This window comes from Canis lupus, chromosome 19 (assembly GCF_011100685.1).
Source record: "Canis lupus familiaris isolate Mischka breed German Shepherd chromosome 19, alternate assembly UU_Cfam_GSD_1.0, whole genome shotgun sequence".
Taxonomy (NCBI): Eukaryota; Metazoa; Chordata; class Mammalia; order Carnivora; family Canidae; genus Canis; species Canis lupus.
Genome location: NC_049240.1, coordinates 51,988,117 through 51,997,899, shown reverse-complemented (window position 1 = coordinate 51,997,899; position 9,783 = coordinate 51,988,117). Strand labels below are relative to the sequence as shown.

General features: G+C 44.3%; 1 long non-coding RNA gene across 1 annotated transcript; it reads left to right on the top strand.

Annotated features, from left to right (window-relative positions):
* The first annotated feature begins 374 nt into the window (after positions 1 to 374).
* On the top strand, positions 375 to 3,601 carry LOC119864405. The gene is made up of 4 exons (XR_005373842.1): positions 375 to 658; positions 791 to 895; positions 2,374 to 2,514; positions 3,295 to 3,601. It is a non-coding gene; the product is annotated as an uncharacterized LOC119864405 (long non-coding RNA).
* Positions 3,602 to 9,783: the final 6,182 nt, after the last annotated feature.

The window sequence follows — 9,783 nt, the reverse complement described above, 5'->3', positions numbered from 1 at the left end:
AGAGACACAGGCAGAGGGAGAAGCAGGCTCCATGCACTGGGAGCCCGACGTGGGATTCGATTCCGGGTCTCCAGGATCGCGCCCTGGGCCAAAGGCAGGCGCCAAACCGCTGTGCCACCCAGGGATCCCTCAATAACAAAACTTTTAAAAATTCAGAGGAAATATAGGTGTGAAGCATTGGCTAGAAATATCTAAGAAACAATGCAATTCAAGTGGATGAAAGCTTTTAAATAATATTCTTTCTGTATAACTGAAAGACAGTGGAGAGCAGTTATGAAATTATGGGGCAGGAGAGTCTCTGCTGAGACACTATGGGGGATTGAAGGGATGGGCACGGACCAGTGTGGACTTATTTGCAAGAATTGTGCCATGGAGCTAACGGCCAGAAGGAGCTGAGGCTCACGTAATGGACTCTAGGAAGGACTTTATAATCCCACGTTCAGATGGCAGGACTCCAGCTGCATGAACAGCAACAACAGCAGCCATTAGCCCTTATGGGAACCGAGGGCAGGGAGAAGCTAGGGGACCATGAGTGGGATCATCACTCCCAGCTTCTGATACATTCTGGATCCACGGCTGAATGCAAAACGAAGTAAACCCTTTTTCCTTTCCTTTAACGAATGAATAACAGGCCATTCTCCATGAAGATGTAAGCACGGTAAGAACCAAACCATACCCTCTTATCTATCTGTTGTCAGCACCTTTTCTAAATAAGGGGTCTTAAACTGTTCTCTTCTTTTTCTGATCTAAACTTTTTCCTTTGACTTGTTTGTTGTTTGTTTATTACCAGGGTGTTCGAGGCAGGGTCTTGACAGGAAGAAGATGGACTTGATAAAGGAACTGTTTACAGGCTGTATTGGGAAACCAGAGGACAGTGCCACATCTGGGTCTAAGAGTGAGTCACTCTCGTCACCTTTAGGCCTGAACGAGTGGAAGGAAGGAAGGGAAGGGAATAGGAGGGATAGGAGGGAAGAGTGGTTACAGGAAGAGAAAGAGAGAGAGCGGTATAGAGTCATCTGCAGAGCGCCCACATCTGGGTCTAAGAGTGAGTCACTCTTGTCACCTTTAGGCCTGAACGAGTGGAAGGAAGGAAGGGAAGGGAATAGGAAGGGATAGGAGGGAAGAGTGGTTACAGGAAGAGAAAGAGAGAGAGCGGTATAGAGTCATCTGCAGAGCGCCTGAGTGGCTCAGTTGGTTAAGCATCTGACTCCTGGTTTCGGCTCAGGTCATAGTCTCAGGGTCCTGGGATTGAGTCCTGCGTCCAGCCCTGCATGGAGCCCACGCTCAGCGGGGAGTCGGCTTGAGGATTTCCCTCCCTCTCTCTCTGCCTGCTTATACTCTCTTTCTCTAAAATAAATGAATCCCTGCTTATACTCTCTTTCTCTAAAATAAATGAATCAATCTAAGAAAGAAAGAAAGAAAGAAAGAAAGAAAGAAAGAAAGAAAGAAAGAAAGAAAGCCATCTGCAATGAACTACGGTCACAGAAGAGGATGCAGCCAGCTTGCAGTGGACCAGGCAGGGAGGGAGCGCAGAGAATGAATCGCCACCTAATCTTGCTCTCTTTTTCTTTTCTCTCTCTTTCTGCTTCTCCTCCCTCTCTGTCACCCTCTCTCTTTCTCTCTCTCTCTCTCAACTGCTATCATTCCTCATGGATAGCAATCTGGTAGGCAAGGTCATCTGCTGATTCAGTCCACAAAGGTGAGCCTCCTTGGTCCCAGGACTGGGAGGAGAAGGGTGCAAAGAGAACATGAGGGGCAGCAGAAAATATGCAGCACAGTGTATCATTACACACCATTCCCAAAAGGTGGATGATAACATTATTTCAGACTTTGTACCAATGATTTGAAAATTGCATTGATTTTGTGACATACTTGTTGCTGGGAAATGGAATATATACACACTTGAAAGTAGATACAGCGTTGAGAAATCCTACATGACTTGATCATTTTCAGTCATTGTACTGGCTCAGATTAAAAACTATGTTAAGCCTAGCTTCCAAGCCCCCATTACACTCTTGGACATGGCTGTGTGAAAGAGATTGGATAAAACTTAATCTACCTGTGCCTCGTTCCTTGAGGAGTACAGTAGGACCACATAATGGGGCCTTCTTTCCTTTCCCTATGAGGGAAGTAGAAGTGGCCTAAGTGAGAAGAGCCATCATGGCCCTTTGAGGAAGGTTGTTGGGGATGGGGAGAGAAGCAGCTGTCGGGATGGGGAGGGATCCTTAGTGCAATAGGTAGATAAAAAGGAATGTTAGGATGTTTGCTGGTGTGTCAAACAATATTAGATCTCTCCTTTTGAAATTTTCTGAGAGACTTAAGTAAAGATTTAAATCACTTCCTAATTTTTTATTTGAATATGAAACTGTTCAGATAAAGACCCCAAGTCATCCCAGCCTTCTGTAGGCTGCAGAAGCAAAGAACAGATGGCCATCTGGACAAGGGCCCTAGAGCCAGAAGGAAAATACAAAGAGCATGGGAACTCAGAGATGCCAGCCTCAACATGATGCCTAGGTGAGCGCTCCCCAGCCCTCACCCACATTTTCCAGGAGGAGAGAGCATTTTCATCAAAGGCAATATGAAAAGTTCATGGATGAACAAAGTGGAGCCTAGCTCAGTATACTAACAGGCACAGATGTTTAATAACTGTGATCTTCTTTGCTCCCCTTTCAGGCTAACGAAGCCTACTAGGGATGATTCTAGTTGCCGTCTGAGACCAAGCCTTGGCTTATGTCTGCCCCATGTTTTGAGTCCTGATCTGGGCTTGTCGCCCATGCTCCCATCTGTCCTGCTCACTGCTTGGCACTCACTCCTGTTCATAACCTCAGCCTCCACCTGTCTGTGCCTTTGATGAGTCCATTCTGTAAGCTGTAGCCCTAAGCAGGCATGGGACGGAAGAGTTTTGATCACTGCTTTTCTCACCAATATATTTCTTGCAATCTTCCTTGGGATTCTAGACACTGGCTTGGCTCTAGAAACATACTAGTCCTATATTATAACAAGGATCACCTGGGGCCTGATACTAAACCAAGGCCATGACGCTGCCCTTGGGATACTTCATTCTGGCCACGGCCAACTACTTCAATTCCTACAAACCAGTATTTCATTACTACTACTCATTGATTTTTTTTCCCCAGGAGCCTGGCTCCTAGCATGAATTATCTCATGAAATCCACAGGAAAAACCTATCTGCAAGAGCATACTAGCTTTCCTATTTTATAGATGGAAATACCATAACACAGAAAGGCCGTCTGTCGATTATATGTCTGTAAAATGCCCTCTCCTTTCCCACAGGCTGAGTAAATTCTCTGTCAGATAGCCAGCTGGTAGTAGAGCTGGGATCAGAACCCCGGCAATCAGACTTCTCATCCTACGCTCTCAGCGACTGTGCTACATGTGCCTGGAATGTTCCTTACCCTCCAGAAAGTGAATGATCCAAGACCTTCCCAGATCTGTGCCTTCCAGTCTGGAACACCCTCCCTCATTCTGCACATGATGCGCTCTTTCCCAGCCTTCAGGTCTCTCTTGCCATGTTTCCTCCTCAGAGAAGCCTCCCTGCCGACCAGTCTAAAGATGGTCTCCCTTGCTTTTAGTCTCCCTTGCATCCTGTTTCTTCTCTCCTTTGGTGCATTTATCCCAATAAATGTTCCTTTGCATGTTTACTTGCCTTATGTGTTGTCTTGCTGTGCAAGAGCTAGGACTAGGTCTGTGGGCTCAGCACCATATCCCCAAAACTCAGCTCAGCAAGTGACCCACAGCAGTCAATATCTTTTGAATAAGGGAATAAATGACTACACTTCCTTCTGGCAATCTTTTTACCCTGGAATCTTTCAAAATTCCATCTGTAACCTGCATTGTTGAGCTTATGGCAAATGTTTTTTTACTGTTTGTTTACTGCTGAGAAAGCAAACATTCATCCTTTGAAGGTAGATTTTATTTTCAGAAATAGATAATTCTTTTGAGGTCAAATTTGTAATGAACAAGTTTGTCACAATTAGGTAACCTAATTTTGATTCGAAATGCCTTGATCATAAAGTAGTAGGACTGTGTGTGTGCATGTCCTATAGCAGCTGCGGAAGGGCTTCTAACAGTTGCCCAACGACAGTGGTCCCAACCAGTGTGCAATCTGCAGGCAACAACTCAATTGGCTGCATAAATTCTAGCACATCTGTTGAAGATTACCTTTATTGCTTTCTAATCCGATTTCCAACATGCTAGTTTAGTTCAAGCATCCTCAAACTAGTTGGACTTAAGAGACTTTTATATTTTTAAAAAGTATTGAGGATCTCTAAAGAGCTTTTTTTTTTTTTAAAGATTTTATGTATTTATTCATGAGAGACACAGAAAAGCAGAGAGACACAGGCAGAGGGAGAAGCAGGCTCCCTGCGGGGAGCCGGATGTGGGACTCGATCCCGGACCACCCAAGCGTTGCATCTAAAGAGCTTTTGTAGGGATGCCTGGGTGGCTCAGTGGTTGAGCATCTGCCTTTCTTCCGCTCAGGGCGTGATCCCACGTCCAGGGATTGAGTCCTTTGGGCTCCCTGCAGGGAGCCTGCTTCTCCCTCTGCCTATGTCTCTGCCTCTCTCATGAAGGAAGAAAAGGAAGAAAAAAAGAAGAAAGAAAGAAGAAAGAAAGAAAGAAAGAAAGAAAGAAAGAAAGAAAGAAAGAAAGAAAGAAAGAAAGAAAGAAAGAAAGAAAGAAAGAAAAGAAAAGAAAAGAAAGAGCTTTGGTAATGAGGGTTATATATCCATCAATACTTATCATACTGAAAATTAAGATGGAGACATTAATTTATTACATCATTTAAAAATATTTCTTTTGATATGTTATTTTGGTTGAAGCATATGAAAAAATCCATCACCCAGATATCTGGTTGGAAAAGGGAGAAGTGTATTAGTAGCTTTTTCAGATAATTGTGGATATTTTTTCATACTGTTCCCAAACTCAACAATTGGTAGTTTCTTTCTCTCTTTTTAAAGATTGTATTTATTTATTGAGAGAGAGAGAGAGTATGAGTGGGGGAAGGGGCAGAGGGAGAGGGAGGAGAGAAACAGACTCCCTACTGAGTGGGGAGCCTGATGTGGGGCTCCCTTCCAGGACCCCAAGATCATGACCTGAGCTGAAGTCAGATGCTTTACAACTGAGCCACTCAGATGCTCCAATAATCGGTAGTTTCTCAAAGATCAATTCAGTGTGAAATATGAAACTATGTCAATGAAATTTTTGTTCCTTGGTGCGTTCCCCTATCTTATATTTTGGACTCATGCATGATTTTGTAATATCAAATTAAATGGTTTCTTTTTTTAAAGATTTTATTCATTTATTCATGAGAGACACAGAGAAAGAAGCAGAGACACAGGCCGAGGGAGAAGCAGGCTCCCTGCAGGGAGCCCAGGACCTGGGGACCATGACCTGTGAGACAGAGGCAGGCACTTAACCATCTGAGCCACTCAGGCGCTTCTATATTAGTAATTTTTGTTTGAAGGCTTGAGTTTTATTATTGACAATGATATTGTCAGTTGTTTTCCTCTATACTGACGGGCCCGCTTTGTTCATTTTCAAGAAAAGTTCTGCAAAATAACCATGTAAGAGTGGTAGCTCAACGCGCAATTCAAATCCTCACACAAGCACTTTCCTTTGAGCTACAGTGAACTTCGGCACAGAGAAGTGCTTTATGCATACTTCCCATTGTATCACACGGAATATTAAAAAGGCATGAACTCAAGAATCAATATGAAATGAAATTAATAATTTTTACGGCCCCACCAAGGAAATTCTTAACTGAAACTACCTTTTTTCTTTGACTGTGAATCTCCTTTTTCTTTTCTCTTCCTTTCTTTTCTTTTTTCCTGCCTGGTGCCACTATCTTGATTTGTGCAAAGACAACAGCAAGTTTGACTGTCACTGCTTTCACGTCGTCAGTGCAGATGTCGACATGGCAGCAAAGGCAAATGACATCTTAGTATTATAATGAAAATAGCTTTGACCTTGACCTTGCTAATCCCCCCAAAGGGGCTCGTGCACTCTAGGAGTCTACAGAGCACTCTTTGAGGAGGGCTGTATCAGTCTATCTGCTATAAAACCTTCCAAAACCTTCTGCAGAATTGTGGCATTATCTTCCACTATCATGTGACCACACAGCACACCTGTAGCACAGTGTCAGCCTAGAGCTGGAAAATGGCTCCAAAATCACAAGAGGAAAAATAAATGGGAAGGGAGAGACTCAGTTATAGACAAGATAAGCAATTTTTGTTACGATGTGCTCGGATACAAATGCGTTAGGGTGGTGCTGATTCTAAATCTGCTTTTCTTTGTGTGGAAGGTGCTTCGAGAACAATCTCAGTGGTCACTCTGTCTCGCTGGCTTCTTCTGATTCCTAATTCTCAGAGCACACAAAAATATGGGTTTGCCTTTGAGGGAAAAGGAACAGGAGTTTGGGGAGATGTCTTATTTTGTAACCAGAATTTGCTTGTAGCGCCAATTCGGTTGCTTCCTATCAGTCTGATTGGAGTTCTCACCTGTGCTCGATCCTCTCTCTCCAGGATGCTTAGTGGCTAATTAATAAAAGCCTATGACAAATGGGAGAGGTCGATTTGTAAGACAATTATTATTTGTTTGGGGGAGTGGGCTTTACTTTTTAAATGAAGAGCTTAATTGTTCCTGTAAAGAATGTTGCAGCTGTAGGGACGCCTGGGGGGCTCTGCGGTGGGGCATCTGCCTTTGACTCAGGTTGTGATGGGGGGGGTCCTGTGATCGAGTCCCACGTCGGGCTCCCTGCATGGAGCCTGCTTCTCCCTCTGCCTGTGTCTCGGCCTCTCTCTCTCTGTGTCTCTCGTGAATAAATAAATAAAAAGAATGTTGCAGCTGTAGAGTCGTGAGTGGAACGAATGAGTTGTGTTCACGACCAAGGATAATGAATAGAGGAGCCCAACGCTTAAGCCCTTGTGTGTAACACTGAAAACCTGGGGGGAAAAGAAAACCTGGGATCCTGTGTTGGCACAGCTGGCCATAGGGGCAGAGGCGGTAATCCAGGTGGAATCTGGATGAATGGGAGACAGAAGGGGAGGGAACAGGGAAAACAAGACTTTCTGTCCTTTTGGCATCTTCCTGGCTCTGAACGGTGCAGAGTTCTGGGCAGAACCCATGGCCTCCCTGGAGATGACCTTGTGCCAACACTTCACACTGGCTCCAGGCCAGGGGGCCAGCGACAGGCTGGAGGAGGCTGCTGACCAGCGACCAGGAGGTCTTACCTCGAGTCCGTGGAGATAGAGCACGGGGACAGACGTGGCAGGGACATCCCAGAAATGTGACCACAGCAGCTCCGTATCCCTGTCCCTCAAGTGGAGGCCTGGACCCTGCCGGGATCCCTGACTTGATGAATTGGAATCAAGAGGAGTTTCCAACCTGCTGTGTCAATAAGCAGGAGGGAAAAGATTGTGAAATAAGAACCATCGGGGGAAGGGGTGAGGGGGAAGGGGGAGGAGGTAGGGAGCCAGAACAATTTTCTTCTCATAAGGGAAGGCTCATTGACTGGAGAAAACCCAACTTGAGCCAAGGGTATGGTTGAAACAAAAGCAGTGGTGCCCCCCATTTTCAAAAGCACTTTATCGTTACGGAGCATTTTCATGTTTCCCCCTCCCACACTCGCACCTCACAACGACCAAGTGACGTCGGCAAAGGGAAAAGTGAGTGTCCCAGCTCTCAGCAAGGCTGGGGAGTTTTTCTCTAACAAGGAAATACACAGATTATAAGAGCTGCCCATATATTCGAGCCACAAGGCTGTTCCTCACCGTAAAGCTCAAGGTAGAAGTGAATACCAATGTAAGCTCCTTTAGAAAAAAATTTCTTTTTGATGTCATGAAAAACAAAAAGGACCTAACCTTTCTCTCAAATGTAGAACATTCACAATGAGAACAGAAGGCGGTCTGTTTTGGATGTTTCTGATGAGATCGTTACATTTTTCTTTTCTTTTTTCTTTTCTTCAAAACAAGAATAAAGGCTTCCGGTGACTTTCACTTTGCCTTCGTCTTTACTACTCCAAGGGCATTAAGAGTTGACAGTGCACACAATTCTACTAATAAGTACTTATTGTACCAGGGTAAAATTGCCAGCATTTGGAGCTTTGTCAGCCCTCAGCTCCCATGGGCCTCCTGTTGGTACCTATAGTCAGAAGAATTGGGAAAAGACTCAACCTCCTTGAAGCCAAGCTTCCCATCTGTGAAATGTGATGATAATATCTACTTCCCAAGATGTAAGGACTATATTACAGGTGGTGTCAAACAGATAAAAGTGTATAGCGAATTGCTTGGCACAATAGTATAGAGTGGATTTATTTGGTGATGTGCTGGAGACTTATATGAGCTCACAGGAGCTCATTATCATATTTTTGGGGAATTTGCTAGCCAGTTGCTGAACCGTTGGCAGCTGGAAACTAACCATGGTAAGAGTGCTCATACCATGGGAATCAGCAAACTATAAATCAGGGTTCCTCCGCAGCCAGTGGCTGAGGATTTATAAGCACACCACTACTGCTCATAATAAATAATTTTTTCTCATGGTTTTCAATTTCCTATTCAATATTGTTTTACAAATTAGGATGAACTAACATTTTTTTGTTATAAATGTCTTGAAAATGGAAAACAATTTCTTTCAATTTTTATTTATTTATGATAGAGAGAGAGGCAGAGACATAGGCAGAGGGAGAAACAGGCTCCATGCACCGGGAGCCCAATGTGGGATTCGATCCCGGGTCTCCAGGATCGCGCCCTGGGCCAAAGGCAGGTGCCAAACCACTGCGCCACCCAGGGATCCCTGGAAAACAATTTCTTTCACTGTTATAAAACCTCTGTCTGGTAAACCACCAATAAAAAATAGTGGGATCCTAGGCATCAGCAAAGTTAGTGGTCATGGTAGACACCGTTGGCTCTGACCTCAACCACTACTTTCCTTGCTCTGGCCTCTCTTCCCTCATTACAGAATGAGATTCCTTGATTTTAGGCAAGGTAGGCCCAGTGCTAATTTATAGCTCCAGACTGAGATCATCACACTCTAGTCAGTCATGGTAATGTGATTCTCCTTCACCAATGATTGGTTTACCAATGGGCATATAACTGAATTCTAATTTCTCAGATTAAAAAATAAAAACAAAAATAAACAAACAAACAAAAAAACCAGACCCTGATTAGAAGAAAGCCCTTGAGTCCTTTGTCCATTCACTTTGGTACGGGGATGTGATACCATGTGACTCGAAGGCCACTGGCAAGCAGGAAAAAAAGTCAACTCCTTGAAGATGTCTGAGAGGAAGAGTGGAGAGCGTCTATTTCTGTGTCAGCATCGCGGAGCCACTGATTGAACCCTGGACCTGTCCCTCACAATAACAATATGGTGTCAACCACAATTATATTTTTCCATTACTTGCAGCCAAGAGTATTCGAACCTAACGTGGGGAGAGTAATATATTATAAAAGCAGCCGTCGTCTCTTCAAAGTCCCCAACGTTGGTATCTACTTATAAAGCCCTTCCTGGCTCTAATCTCAAAGAGCACAGGGCTCAGAGTGGGAGGGCACCCTATTATGGTGAGGAGAAGACAGGGATGGAGTGGGGAGGACTGAGGACTTCCCCTTCCACCTAGATTGATTTGTTCAGCTACCATCATTGAATCAAGCATGGGTGGACATCACTTTGAGGCCCTTAAAAGGACTTGCTCGTCTGGAGATCCTGCTCACGGCGTATTCCTATAGGCACAATATTCATTCGGATCTTTTTAGAATTACTTTATCTGGA